This window comes from Aquarana catesbeiana, linkage group LG10 (genome assembly GCF_042186555.1).
Source record: "Aquarana catesbeiana isolate 2022-GZ linkage group LG10, ASM4218655v1, whole genome shotgun sequence".
In the NCBI taxonomy this organism is placed as follows: Eukaryota; Metazoa; Chordata; class Amphibia; order Anura; family Ranidae; genus Aquarana; species Aquarana catesbeiana.
In genome coordinates, this window is record NC_133333.1 from 72,346,428 (window position 1) to 72,361,752 (window position 15,325).

The 15,325-nt window shown below is 45.5% G+C and overlaps 1 protein-coding gene and 1 pseudogene across 3 annotated transcripts in view; one reads left to right on the top strand and one right to left on the bottom strand.

Moving 5' to 3' along the window:
• The window catches only part of TMC4 (transmembrane channel like 4), a 1,453,434-nt gene that overhangs the window by 303,760 nt on the left and 1,134,349 nt on the right, over positions 1–15,325 (top strand). The gene's annotated exons all lie outside the window — the stretch shown is intronic.
• Positions 12,427–12,544, bottom strand: LOC141111584 (5S ribosomal RNA; annotated as a pseudogene).

Here is a 15,325-nt window from a genome sequence, read left to right on the forward strand (position 1 = left end):
GCATGTGGCCTGGTACGGTTCAGGAGGGGGGGCGCTCTCTTGTCCCCCCCCCTCTTTTCCTGCGGCCTGCCAGATTGCATGCTCGGATAAGGGTCTGGTATGGATTTTTGGGGGGACCCCACGCCGTTTATTTTTTTAATTTTGGCGCGGGGTTCCCCTTAAAATCCATACCAGACCTGAAGGGTCTGGTATGGAATTTAAGGGGACCCCCACGTCTTTTTTTTTTTTTTTTTTTAAATTTTGGTTCGGGGTTCCCCTGTGGGGAATTCCCATGCCATTTTTATCAATGAACTTTTATGTGTATTGCCGGACCGGCAATGCAATAGCCGCGAGTAGTTTTAAATGACTGTTCTAAACATGGGAAACATGCGCCCCTTTACAGGCATACTCTAGACACCCCCCAGCTACGAAATTTAAAGGGATATTACACATTTATTGTTTGACTTTAAGCATTATTAAAATCACTGCTCCTGAAAAAACAGCCGTTTTTAAAACTCTTTTTTGCATTGATCCATGTCCCCTGGGGCAGGACCCAGGTCCCCAAACACTTTTTATGACAATAACTTGCATATAAGCCTTTAAAATTAGCACTTTTGATTTCTCCCATAGACTTTTAAAGGGTGTTCCGCGGCATTCGAATTTGCCGCGAACACCCCAAATTGTTCGCTGTTCGGCGAACTTGCGAACAGCCGATGTTCGAGTCGAGCATGAGTTCGACTCGAACTCGAAGCTCATCCCTATTCCACATATGAACAGTGTTCCTGACCCTTAAGTTTGGGTGACCAGAAGGTTAGTGGGATTGAAACATATTGTTACAGCTGACAAGTTGCATATGTTTTCTGATCTTAAGGCTGATTTTAATTTGCCAAATCAGATGTTTTTTAGGTACCTACAATTACTCCATGTATTTCGTAAGCAGTTCCTGTCCTCCCCCATCAGAACCAGCGTTTACTAATCTCTATGGTGTTAAACAAGTCCTTATCCTCACTATACTTCCGCCTTTCTGTAGCTTATACCTCTAAACTTACCAGGACTCTCAGAAAATGGTAGGTGGACCTGATTTGGAAGAAGATGAATGAGAGGACTGTTTTTCCTCTTATGTTACCACCATGATTTCTGCCAGGGATCACCTCCTTCAACTTAAGTTTTTACACAGAGCATATTTTACTCCACAAAGATTGATGGCTATCTAGCCCTCTACTCCCGTGTTTTGTCCCATATGTGGTACCCCTGAGGCATTCTTTATGCATATGGTCTGGTCATGTCTATCTCTTCATTCCTTCATTTCTTTTGGACGGTGATGCTAGCTAATCAGGTCACTAATCTCAGATTGGAAAGCTAATGGTCCGCTGATGGTTACTGGTTGGCATTCTGTACTCGACCCAGTTTTACCATTGTATAAGATTACATATATCAATAGAAATTGCCCAGTAAAGTTTGACAAAATTTGGTTCGATTGGATAGATTTATGGGGCTCTTTGAGGGATGCTGCCTCTTCTCCTGGATCGGATGATGAGCCCTGACTTGGTTCTTTTATGTTTTGTTCAGTTTTATGAGCCTTCATTTTACCCAAAATAACAAAAATTCACATCGATAGTCAGATTGTTTGTTAGTTTTTCACATCATTAGTGTACCCGCTACTCCATTTGATTTTTGGCCACAACCGAAAGTGCCTGATCCAACATGTTTTCTTTTTTTCACAAAAATTACCAAATTTGGAATCGTTAATGGGGGAGTCGTACGAAACACACTGAAAATGAACTGCGCATGAGCTAGAAAAAGTTTGACCTCGAAGGAAAAGAATGTTCACTGTCAAGAACGTTCTTTCGTACAATAAACTAGCAGGCAATCAGAAGGAGCTACTGTATCATGTACTGAAAAAACAGAAAATTGTATCATACTGACCGTCATTTTCCTTTCCTGATGCCAATCCATGGCAGCATACTAGTGATAGGCTCCGCCTTTCTCCCCTCCCTCAGGATCAATGAAATAGCATAAATTAAAGGCCAGTTAGGCCCCGCCCCATTCTTCGTAATTAGCTAGATACCGAAACGCACAAGGGTGGGTCCATATGCTACCATGGATTGGCGTCAGGAAAGGAAAATTACGGTAAGTATGATACAATTTTCCATTTTCCTGACGCCACCATGGCAGCATACTAGTGATACATATCCTAGCTGACAGGGTGGGTTCTACTTAACAAATCAAAATAATTATTTTATATATATTATACATATATATTTTCATATAAGACTGAAGACTGAACAGTCATTCCTCTGAAGCCCACTGATAAGGCACCCAGATCTATTCTGTAAAGGTAGAAAAGGTATGCTGGGAAAAGCATGCCACTTTCCTGTAGAATGAATCCATAGATGCTTTCAACTGGGCCGCCTATGAGGCCTCAACCCCTCTGGAAGAGGATGCATCCTGCCACTGAAGGAGGCTCACGACCCATTTCCCATCTGCACAACCAATCTTGCTAAAGTCCAGGAGGCAACCTCTCTTGCCTGATGAATTCCATCTGGAACAGTGAAAGACTTATATGAACTGAAAAGAGCAATTGTGGACAGAAACTTCTTTCAAGCTCTGGGAATGACCAATTTGTGTGGTTTTCTTGCTTGAACGTCTGGAAAGTTAGGCAATGAGCAGATGATTGATAGATGGAGGGCTGTCGCTACCTCTGATATAAGCTGAACTACAGGATGCAGCTCTACTCCTGTAACAAAAGCAATATGCTTTTCTGAAGCTCTAAGGGCTTGAAACTCAAACCGACTTCTGTTTGACGATTTGCGCTAAATACTGGTTAGTACGCGATGTCTTAAACCGAACACAGCCCTGTTGGAGTAAATAGTTGAAATAAACCCCAACAGCATCCAAAGATTTTAATTGTGAAAGATTCTCTCTCGCGGTTGATGAAACCTCCTGACTGTCTTCAAAATTTTGCAAACTAAAGGGCCTTTGGCCAAATTAAACCTTGTTCTTGCAGACACCTGCAACCTCAAAAGAGTATAGGGTAAGGTTCATGTCCAATCTGACCTACAAGAAGACCAGAACAGCTGCCACCAGAGGTGCAGCAAGAATAATATCTTGCCATGCAAATCAGAAAAAAAACACAAGTTTGTTCCAGATCTTGGCATAGAGTGCCTTTCACACCCCCCAAAGTAGAGCTCACTCTTGGAGCAACTCTGGAGCAATCTAGGTTCTGCGGCTTCCCCTTCCCGCCATTATGTTTGTATCTCTGGTCTGTGCATGTGTGAAGGGGAATCGACTTCTGTATTCTGAAGTAGATAGCCAGGAAGCACCAAGACTCCTATGGTCAGAATGGAGGGGTGGTCGTGACTACCATGCTCATTCTTGACAGCTTTCAGAGGAATTTCATTACGAGAGAAGTTGGGGAAAATCATATACAGTAGGCTTGATTGCAGTTTCATGGAGAAACTCAACTTCTGTTCTCTGCTTTGGGGAGCAGAAACCGAGTCAGACCTCTTCTTAAATTGGCATTTGCTGTGAGAAGCAAAGAAGCCTATCTGTGGTAGGCCATCTGTGGACAAGCCTCCCCCTCATGCTCTGGCAAGCTTGCATGATGGACAGTATGTCCGTGTATTCTAGTCCCCCAGGAGGTAAATTGCTTCTGGAATTTGCTGGTGATCTTCCTACTCAGACATTCTGGGTTCTACATCTCTCAATAGCATATTGCCACAAGATCCTCCCTGGAGCTGAAAATACGCAATTGCTGTCCTGTTGCTCAACCGCAAGATGACTGGTCACCCTTGATTCTGTGTAGCAAGGTCAAAGTGATAAAAAAGGCTGCCTGACCTTCCAGCGCTTTTGGGACTACCTTCCTTGGCTAGCAATCTCTGCTTGGCTTGACTGACAGACCCTCACAGTGTGCCTTCCAGGCTGTCTTGCCGATATGATTCATCACATTGATCCAGTCAGATGGTTCGTGACATCCTCAAGGTCTTTCCATCACTGCGGACCGCTATACATACTGCGTGACACTGACCATAGCTGCGCCGGATACTGTTTCCTCCGTTGTAGTTGAAACTAGCACCGGTGCCCATGCACCCAAGGAATCATCGGTATGAATGACAACATTACGGCCAGGAGGCTGAGACACCTAGAAGTCGTCCAGGAGGTAGAGGCATCTAATCTCAGAATTCTCCTTATGACCGTCACCGTCCTTTTCTGATGGAAGCAAAACAGAGGAACCAGTAGAGCCCCCACAGGCACTTTAACTGTTGGAAAGAAAAAGTTGACCTCCTTTTTTTTTTTTTTTTTATGTAGAAAGGAATGACGCCCAGGTAGTGGCGAATCTGGAGACCCTGTTCTCCAAGAGGAACTGACACGGCACTGAAACCTCTGTGAATGTTCTTAGAGATAGTAATAGGCTAAAAGGTAGGCTGATAAAGCGGAGATGTGTCCAACCAATCGCCAAATTTACTTTGGAATAAAAAAGAAAAGAAAACATTTTTGGGATGTAAGGCTAAGAATCCTGATGATCTAGCGAAAGCCTGCAGCCATCTGCTGCAAGTGAATGCTTCTCTCCAACCCCCGTGACCTACAAACAGGGGTGGGTAGGAAACCTACAATCTCTCCTGTGAGATGGGATCAGGACAGCTCCCCTCTGAGTCTGAAGTGTCTAAGTATTGTAACCGCCGTGGTTGCGGTGGATCTGGCAGCTCCGAGGGGGAGAAAAAGGTCCGGAGAAGGAACAGTGAGGAATCCACCGAAGTGACCATGAGTGCCTATCCTCCAAGGATCAGCACAATCCACTGTCCAGTAGCCCGTGATGCGCGCCCACTGGGACCTAGCTTAAAAGTCTGGGCATGCGCCTGGTAAAAGGGTTTTGTGGGTACCTGCGGTACACCCAAAGATTTTCATTTATGGACTTTATGAAACGTTGCCCCTAGAGGAGCGGAACCTAGCGGGAGAAACACATTTCTCCCTTTATTTATTTATTTATTTTTTTAGGTTTTTTTTTTTTTTTTTTCTTTTTTTACTTTCCTGCTTTCTGTTATGGGAGAAGAACCGACCCTCCTCCTGTCACTTCCGACATGGCTGTCTCTGGTTTCATATCAAACAGAGATCTTGCACTATAAAGTGACTATTCTAATTTTGTTTCTAGGAAGCCAAACACCACCCCGGGTCTCAACCATAGGGTACCCCTAGCCGTAACTGAGTATAGCATTGCCTTGGCCAGGCACCAGGTTGAGACTATTGCTGCTTCCACAGTGAAATTTACTGATACATCTTGGCCGGGTCCCAAGATATCAGCCCTAAGGATTTCCTCCCCAACCATATCCTGGGAGCAGAAACCCAAAGTACCCGTCACCCAGGTAAGGGCCTCTGTTGAGTGGCAGGCCCTTCCCACCTGCCACCCTATTGGACAACAGCCGGTCCCACTGTAGGCATGGATTTCAGTGATGCTATAGCCGCCTTGAATGAAACCAGTTTCCTAATGGAAAAGTGATTGCTCATTGAAAGGGTAAATATGACTTTGTCTTTTAAACCATGTAATGGTCTGCGTAACTGCCTGGATACACAGTTCTCCAAAGAAAAACTGACACCAAGTAGCTCCAGATCTTCCTCTGGTACAAGGGAGCTAAAATAATTTGCAGGCTGCGCCCCCTCCTCAGGAGTACTGAGAGGATGAGTGATCCATGAGGCAGGTTGTTCTGCTAGTGACTAGACTCGCAACAAGGGGGCTGGCTAGATAGAGTAATTACAGTGAGTTTAAAACAGAAGTTTTGTGCCACCTTATAAGTAATAAGGACATTCGGTATTACCTGTCAGCTGCAAACTTCAACCAGGCCGACTTCACTCACCAGCATCCTGGGCATAGGCACTGTGCCACAGGTCCTGCAGGACTCTTGTTGGGGTGCTGGGTCTGGGAAAGAAGAGCTAAGACATTTTCCTTGGAACCTCTCTCCTGAGTGGGAGTGGCAACCGAGCTATGCTTCTCTGGAGAACGTCCGCCTTTCTATGGCCTCTGGCTCTGGCCTTTGAGAGCGTGGGCGCGCGGAGCTGAAGCAAATCAAAGCAATCCGCATGAGCGGGCACTCTTTTCCTGAAAACTTACCGACGCGGTGGTCCCCACCTAAGTGTTGAGGGTCTTTTGTATGGGTGGTGACTGATACTCGAACCGTGGAGAAATGGGACGAGCAGCTAAGAGACGGACAGCCGCAGAAAGACCGAGAAGAGGAAAAATAGATAAGGCAACAGCGACTTTGCTTCTCCCTCTATTAATGTATATCTAAATATATACATACATCTACACACTCTCTCCTTTCCCCTTTTTTTTTTTTTTTTTTTTTTTTTTTTAAATATGCATGCATATATAAATACATGCACATACTGCTCCATATAACATCCCCCCACATACATACATGCCAACCAACATAAGAACACACACATATATACACAAACATATACATGAACATATATACATACTGCAGAGGGTCAGCCTGGGGCAGGGTTAAGAAGGGGTTAATCAAAGAGGACAGGTATTTCCCCTTCAGACCTGTTTATTGTCAGCTGGGCTGAAAGTCTCAGAGAGGAGCTGTTTGAGTAGGAGAGAGAGACAGCAGCATGCTGTGTGAAAATGTCCATTACTGAATGGTGTGCTGGGTGAGCTTAACCACATAAAGTCTGTAGCTCTGATTGGAGCCATGAACTATTACCTATAAGCATGTGTGCTGCTGAACTGTGAGCTGTACCTGTGTGCACAACCGTGTGACAAGTCTGTCTTATCTTATGTTCATTCTGCCATTTTGCTGAATAAAGCCACTTTTGTTTTAATGGGCTGTCTCTGAGCCAGCTGTCCACCCCTCTGATCCCCCACAATACACATATATATTTATATATATATATATACACACACACACATATACATACACACACATACCCCCTGCCCCAAACCTATACATACACAACCTACAAACATAAGCTATACCTACAGCCAGCCTAGGACAGCAAAGGACAGAGAACCTGTCTAGGGGGAGTAATGTACCCAGACCAGTGCCACTGCAGGAGGAAAAGAACAGGAGGTGCAGAAAATGAGAAAATGACAGGAGACAAACAAAGGCAAAGGTAAGAAGGATGCAAAGCTGGCCTCCCCAAACCCAACAAGCGTTGCAGACACCAACCTTAAAGGCAGATTTCATTCCTAAAGAGGAAAAACTGCTCAGCTCCATCGAGACCCACAGAAGGAGCTCCCAAGCTACTCTGGCGCTTTTAGCAGCCTAATACTGGGACTTTGTACAGGGAGAGGCTTAACCCAGCCGGCAGCTGCCTGGAGGCAGAGGGGGGAACATAGTACTGCTTACTCTTCACTGGTGTGTGGAGGTATGAGGACAAAAAGAAGAATGGGGCGGGGCCTAACTGGCCTTTAATTTATGCTATTTCATTGGTCCTGAGGGAGGGGAGAAAGGCGGAGCCTATCACTAGTATGCTGCCATGGTGGCGTCAGGAAACATCAATAGCACACAATGGGGTTTTTTACTAAAGGCAAATCCACTTTGCACTACAAGTGCACTTGGAAGTGCAGTCGCTGTAGATCTGAGGGGGACATGCAAGGAAAATAAAAATAAGCATCTTAGCTTGCACATGATTGGATAATAAAATCAGCAGAGCTTCCCCTCATTTCAGATCTACCCCTCAGATTTACAGCAACTGCACTTCCACGTACACTTGCAGTGCACTTGTGCAAATTGGATTTGCCTTTCGTAAATAACCCCCAAGGTGGAAGTAGAGTGAAAATGTAAAGATGTTCACACCTGATGTAGTAGGCAGAATAGGCATGATTGCTTAAAATGATGACTTACAACAAATACATCAGGATACAGCAAGCCTGGTTAGTACATAAGGTCGGGGCCAGGACAAGGGGTTGGCAGAAGGGGCAGATGCCCTGAGCACAGCAGAGCAAAGGGGCAGAGATTGGACACTGGGTAGTAAACCCATTTTACTACATGCATTAACAGTGGAGGAGGGGGCGTAGTTCTGCATCCTTGTCCTGAACGCTAGACAGACCTGTCCCTGTACTGGATAAGGAAATGAAGAGGAGAGAGGTGAAAGCCAACCAGGGATAGGGGAACCCCACTGTCATGGTTATGCAATAGAGTTTTTGTCAGCTTACCTGTTTCCATGTGTTCATCTCTAAAGACCAGCTGCCTCTCACCTGACTGGTTTTATAACCTCTCCTCTAAGCATGGCCCCACCCCAGGCCCTATCAGGGAACCCTATATTAACCTGTGCACTGCAAGCCAGCAGTGCTGATCAACCATTGTGTGTTAGCTTTCATGTGTACTTGCTGTGTTTCCTACGTCTGATTCCAGTTACCGACTGTTGGCCTGTTCTTAACTATTCCTGTCTGCTCGTGACCCTGACCTTTGGCGTGTCCCCGACCATCCCTGTTTGCCTGTGACCCTGAACCTTGGCGTGAACTCTGTTGTCCTTGTCTGCTTGTGGCCCCGACTTTGGCTTGTCCCTTACTTCCCTTGTTGTTCCAGCCTGCTGCCTCCTTCCTCTTCTCCTGTAGTCTACAGTGAGCGTGAGCTGTGAGATCCTGGGGGCCGCGACCTGGAGCCAGACTGCAGCGCAGTCTATCCTTACCACTAAAGGCTCTGGTGAACACCTGCTGGCTCTTAGACTCCGTGCCCTGGGGAATCTATGCTCTAGCTCCCAGTGGGATCTGTGTCAGTGATCCAGTAGACCTGCTTCCTGAACCTCCCAGGGTTCAATCCGCAGCAGTCAGTCCTAGGGTCCACTACCTAGCGGTGCACTTCTGACTCCTACAGAGTGCATCTGTCACCTAGCCTCAAGGTGACCTGACACCCACACTCTGTATCACATCCCAAAAATATAAATGAAAAGAGATTAGGCCCTGGGGATAATGCGGACACAGAGGGAATGTAAATTAGGGTACACCCAAGTTATGTATAAAAATATATTCACTTTATTAATATAAAATAGAAAGATGTGACAATGAAATGTACAAAAAATATAAAAACAATGATACATCTCAATTGGAGATAGGAGTAGCTGCTAGACTTAAATCACCGACATGTTTCGGAAGCCAAAAAGAAATGTTTTTGATATATAGATATATAGATATAGATATAGATATAGAGAGAGATCTGCATCTTTATATATATATCTCCTTCTTCAAGGTTAATAGAAAAGCAGACTTTTCCATATTCTATCGAGAGAAGGGGAGGGAGTAATGTATCAGTATTGAGAGTAAATAATTTACAGACAACTGGTTTAAGCATGGTAATATTATGGCACATGTGAAAAGTAGACAAAAAAATAGGATTTTTAAATACAGCTTACCTGTAAAATCCTTTTCTTGAGAGTACATCACGGGACACAGAATATTCATTACATAGTGGGTTAGATAGGCACCATCGGTGATTGGACACTGGTTATCCCCAATTAAGGAGAATACCTCCCCTATAAAACCCCTCCCATATGGGGAGGACCTCAGTTTTGTAGCAAAGCAATAGGTAACCATGTAAAACCCATAGAAGGGTGGGAGCTCTGTGTCCCGTGATGTACTCTCAAGAAAAAGATTTTACAGGTAAGCTGTATGTAAAAATCCTATTTTCTTGATCATATATCACGGGACACAGAGTATTCATTACATAGTGGGATGTCCCAAAGCAATGCTCATTTGAGGGGAGGGGGACACAGACCAGAAAATAGACCGCAAACGGACCAGAGGAACTAAACTGCAGCCTGCAGTACACTGCGCCCGAAGGCGGTATCCTCTTGCCCTCTTACATCCACCTGATAGAATCTGGTGAATGTATGGACTGAAGACCAAGTCGCAGCCTTACAGATCTGAGCCATGGAGGCCTGGTGATGCACTGCCCAAGAAGCACTAACAGCCCTAGTTGAGTGCGCTTTCACATGAAAAGGAGGAGTCTTCCTCTTTATATCATAAGCCTGAAAAATAACCTGTTTAATCCATCTAGAAAGAGTGGATTTCGACGCTGCTTGGCCTTTCTTATGGCCATCCGGCAGAATAAACAAACAATCAGTTTTCTGTATCTGAGCGGTTGCCTGCAGATAGACACTGACTGCTCTAACCACATCAAGAGCGTGCAAAGATTCTTCCTCCACGGACTGCGGATCTGGAAAAAAGGATGGTAGGATTATATCTTGATTCAAATGGAATCCTGAAACCACCTTAGGTAAGAAGGAACGATTAGGACGCATAACAATCCTGTCCTTGAATAATGTCTGTGAATAATTAAATATGGCTCTTTACAAGAAAAAGCTGCCAATTCTGATACTCTCCTAACAGAGGATATGGCTATCAAGAAAACTAATTTTTTAGTCAAAAGCGCTAAAGGAGCCAGGTGCAGTGGCTCAAAGGGTTGTCCCTGTAAAGCCGACAACACCAAATTCAAATCCCATGGGCATACTGGAGGGTTTAACTGGCGGATTTAACCGCAGTGCCCCTGAATAAAGGCCCGGACAAGGGAATGTGGAGCAATTGGCTTCTGAAAAAAAATATATAGACAAAGCCGAAATTTGGACTTTGATAGTGCTCAAAGCCAATCTCATTTCTAGGCCTGACTGAAGAAAGGTCAAGATTCTGCTAATCATATACCTTCTAGGATGCCTATGCCTTCCAGATTTGTAGTAAATAAGCCTGGAGGCCGGCTTTCTGGCATTGGCCAGAGTGGAAAGGACTGACTCCAAGAGCCCACGGTCTTTTAAAATGTGGGTCTCAGCAGCCAAGCCATCAAATTTAGACTTCGTAAAGCAGGGTGGCAAATCGGACCCTGTGTGAGCAGATCTGGCCGGATTGGGAGGACCCAAGGCCTGCCCACTGCCATCTTTACGATTTCTGCATACCAAGGTCATCTGGGCCAAGCGGGGGCTACTAAAAGGACCGACTTTGCTTCCCTTTTGACCCTTCCCAGGAACCGCGGAAGAAGTGGGTTCGGAGGGAAAGCATACATTAGATTGGACATTATCACTTATATATTAGATTGTACTGATCCCATGGGATTGTCAGAGCATCTGACCCCTGAGAAAGTACATCCCTTGTTCTGGACACAAATTTGTCCAGCTTCCTGTTGAATCTGGACGCGATTAGATCCACATCTGGTGTTCCCCACCTTTGACATATGATCTGTAATATGTCGGGGTGTAGGGACCATTCTCCTGGGAATAATTGCCGGCGGCTTAAGAAATCCGCTTGCCAATTTTCCACTCCTGGGATGTATACCGCAGACAGGCAGGGAACATGGCTTTCTACCCATGCAGGAATGCGATTCACCTCCCTTTGGGCATCCAGACTTCTGGTGCCTCCTTGGTGATTGATGTAAGCCACAGCCGTGGCATTGTCGGATTGTATCCGAATAGAATGACCCTGTAGCCTGTAAGGCAAGTGCATGAGGGCCAAGTAAATTGCCTGAATTTCTAGAATATTGATGGGCAAGCGCCTCTCGGTTGCAGACCATCTTCCCTGCATGCATGTTTCTTCCAGTACTGCTCCCCAGCCTGTCAAGCTGGCATCTGTGGTTACAATCTTCCATTGTAGTGGAAGAAAGGCTTTGCCTTTCAAAAGATTTTTGGTTCGTAACCACCAATTGAGGCTTTTGCGTATCCTTGGGGATAGGCACATCAGAATATCCAAGGCATGAGTCTTTTTGTTCCAAGCTGCGAGAATGCTTCTCTGTAGGGGCCTTGAGTGAAACTGGGCAAATGGAACAGCCTCGAAAGTGGCAACCATCTTTCCTAACAATCTCATATATAGCCGAATGGATGGACTCTTTTTGCTTAATACTATGTGGACTAGAGCTCTTACAGCCTTGACCTTTGGCTCTGGTAGAAACACCCTGCCTTGAGCGGTGTCTATGATCATGCCTAGATACTCCAACCTTGTTGAAGGTTGCAAAGAAGACTTATCTAGGTTGATTATCCAGCCTAGTCTTTCCAAATGTCTTACTGTCTTGAAGACAGCGCGATTCAGGTGTGCCACCAATTGCTCTATGGGTAGCAAATCGTCTAGATAAGCTACCACAGTTATGCCCTGAGCTCTTAGATTTGCTAAGAGAGGTTCTAGAATTTTTGTAAAAATTCGAGGCGCTGTAGTGAGACCGAAAGGAAGGGCCCCAAACTGGAAATGGCGCTGGTCTACCGCTAACCTTAGATATTTTTGGTGAGCGGGAAAAATCGGCACATGAAGATATGCATCTTTGATATCTATTGATGCCATGAATTCTCCCCCCTGCAGGGGGGAGACCACCGAATGAATTGACTGCATTAAGAAGGATCGAATGTGTAGAAACTGATTCAGATCCTTTAGATCTAGATGGGTCTGACATCTCCATTTGGCTTTGGAATGGTGAAGAGATTCGAGTAGACCCCTGAACCCTGATCTTTTGGGTTCATGTCTACTATCACTCTAGCCTACGGCACCTGGTATTCCCAGGCAGTCTCCCATCCAGGTACTAACCAGGCCGACCCTGCTTAGCCTCTGAGATCAGATGAGATCGGGCGCTTTCAGGGTGATGTGGCCGTAGGCCCTGGGATAGTAAGCGATCTAAGGCCAGTAGTAGCGGTTCTCGCTTTACTGGATCCTTGGGAACTCTTGACCTTAGGAAACGAGCTGGTGGAAGCTCTAGGAACTCTATTCTGTAACCTAGAGATACTGAAGAGACCACCCACTTGTCTTGAACCTCTTCCTGCCAGGCTCCTGAAAACTGTAGGAGCCTTCCCCCCACTCGGCCGAGTGGGGGTGCCCCTTCACAGGGATGTTTTGGGGCTCTGCTTGGCAGGCTTTCGTCCCCCAAGCCTCTTTCTGCCCTTGGGTGTGACCCTGGGCCTTTCCTCTGAAAGTAGATTGGGAAGGCCGTCGCCACTACTTAGAGCCTGATGTTCCAGGGGAAGGGGAAAGAGACCGTTTGAATGGTGGACGTTTACTCCTCCTAACTTGTAGGAGTGTAGATTTACCACCTGTAATTTTTTTGGATAAAATTGTCTAGGTCATCCCCAAATAGGCGTTCCCCTTTGAATGGGAAGCCAGCTAAATATCTTTTGCATGAAAGCTCTGCTGCCCAACTTTTAAGACAAAGGGACCTGCGCATGTGTACCAACAGGAGAGACAAATGAGATGCTTGCTGGGCAGAATCCAGAATGGCATCAATCATAAAACACAGCACCTGTGGAAGGTCTGCATAGTTCTCCACTTCCTCACTGGGAAGGAGGCCAAGCATCTGCTTAACCTGTTCCTTGAGGAATTGACACAAACCCACAGCTGTGACTGTAGGTTGGACTACAGTGCCAGCCATGGAGAAGGAGGCTTTTAATAAAGTTTCCAGCTTTTTATCAGGTCAGGTTTTTATTCACACAAGAGACAGCCGCATCCACGGATGGGACCTCCCACTTCTTAGTGAAGCTTTCCTCCAGAGGATAAAGCATAGAAAACCTTTTTAGGAGGAGTAAACAGTTTATCAGGATGTCCTCATACAACAATTTATCCATTAAAGGATGAATTGGAAAGGAAAACAGTCTGTGGGATCCTTCTGACCCCCAGGGAAGAAACAGAGGATGTAGAGGCCTCAGCAGAGGGCATTTTAAATGTGGAACACACTAGTTCAGTATAATACTGGACCTGCTTCTTGAGTGCCTGAGAGGAAGAAGCTCTCTCCTCTTCCTCTGAATCGTCAGACTGCTCTTGAATCCTATATCTCGATAGGGATCTCTCCCCATTGTCAGAAGAATCATCTGAAAGAGAAAGTGCAGCAGAGGGAGGGGATCTACCCCTTTTTCTGCTATTTTTTTAAGGAAGCTGAAATTAAATTCATAATTCTTCCCTCAAAACCCTCCAATGTAGCCCTAAGGGAATCCTCTGTGACATACGCTGGGGCTGTAACATTTAGGAGAGGCTGCAAAACCTGACAGGGGTACTGACTCATCCTGTGAGGCTGGCTCCAGTCTTGCAGGGGGGATGGTAATCTGCAGGCATCTTTAGGACCCCTAGACACAGGCGGTGACTTTCTTGTGCCTTTGTTACCTCCCCCTGAGACCCTCTTACGAGGAGACATAGTCCCAAGCTACAAAGCAGAGGTACTAGTACATATGCAATCACTGTTGTGCTAAAAGTCTCACAATATACATATATGCTTAATACTGCACAAACCTGATGCTGAGTAGGTGTCTTAGGTTAGCCTGGATCCGACCACTTTAAGATGCTCACTGCCCAGACTCTGTGTTCATCTGTTTACAGAGCTCTGAACGCTCTGGGCTTTTAAATTAGCCACCTGGCGTCTGCACAACTGCAGTGGAGGAAGGGAATGATTGGACACCAGCTAATCACTGAGTGTGTCTGAAAAGCACGTGTTTGCTCTTTACTCCCTCTAGTGGTGGAAATCAGGTAAGACATGAACTACTCAATGAAGAAAATCCACTTGTAATATAAATATATATAAAGGATTAACTTCTCTTACCTGTCCCCGCCGCAGGAACTGCTGAGAACAGACAGTTTCCAGCCTTCACCCATCACGGCGGATAGCGTTGTGCCAACCTTCAGGGTTTTTTGGCTTCCTACTCAGAGAAACCTCTTTACCTGGACCTGTGCTAGAAACTTTCGTGCCACTGTTTTAATAGTACACCAAGCCTGGTTTTCTCAGAGCCCAGTCCTCCAAAGAGAGACTTACAGGCAAAACCTCGCTTCTTCGGATGACGAGGCCCGGGTACCATACCATCTTGGGAGTAAAAATATCGGCCCAAGATATGGATCCGGTCAGCATAGTCCTTTAAACCCCCACAGGGACCAAACTAGAGCTTTCTTAACAGCACATGTTTTACGTGCCCAACCACCTTAGACACTAGTGAAAAAACTGAGGTCCTCCCCATATGGGAGGGGTTATATAGGGGAGGAATTCTCCTTAATTGGGGTTAACCAGTGTCCAATCACCGATGGTGCCTATCTAACCCACTATGTAATGAATACTCTGTGTCCCGTGATGTACGATCAAGAAATATATATCTATTAGTACTTACAGATGTATGTTCAAGTCTTGTAAACATGCACATCTGTAGATGAAACGTCAGGCCAAGGGTATTTACTCAGCTGTGCCTCAAAGCTCAATTCATATGGTTTGAGATAAACTAAGAAATCGATCCCATGTACTATGAAGTCGATCCCATGTATGAGATACAAGCTTAGATAAAATATGGCTGAGGTAAATGGGGACAGGTGTAATGCTTGCTCTGAAGCAGACCAACAATGCTCACAAGGATACCCCAAAAGAGGGGGAGACGGGTATCTAAAAATATAGGATGTAGGTATAAGGACAAGGAT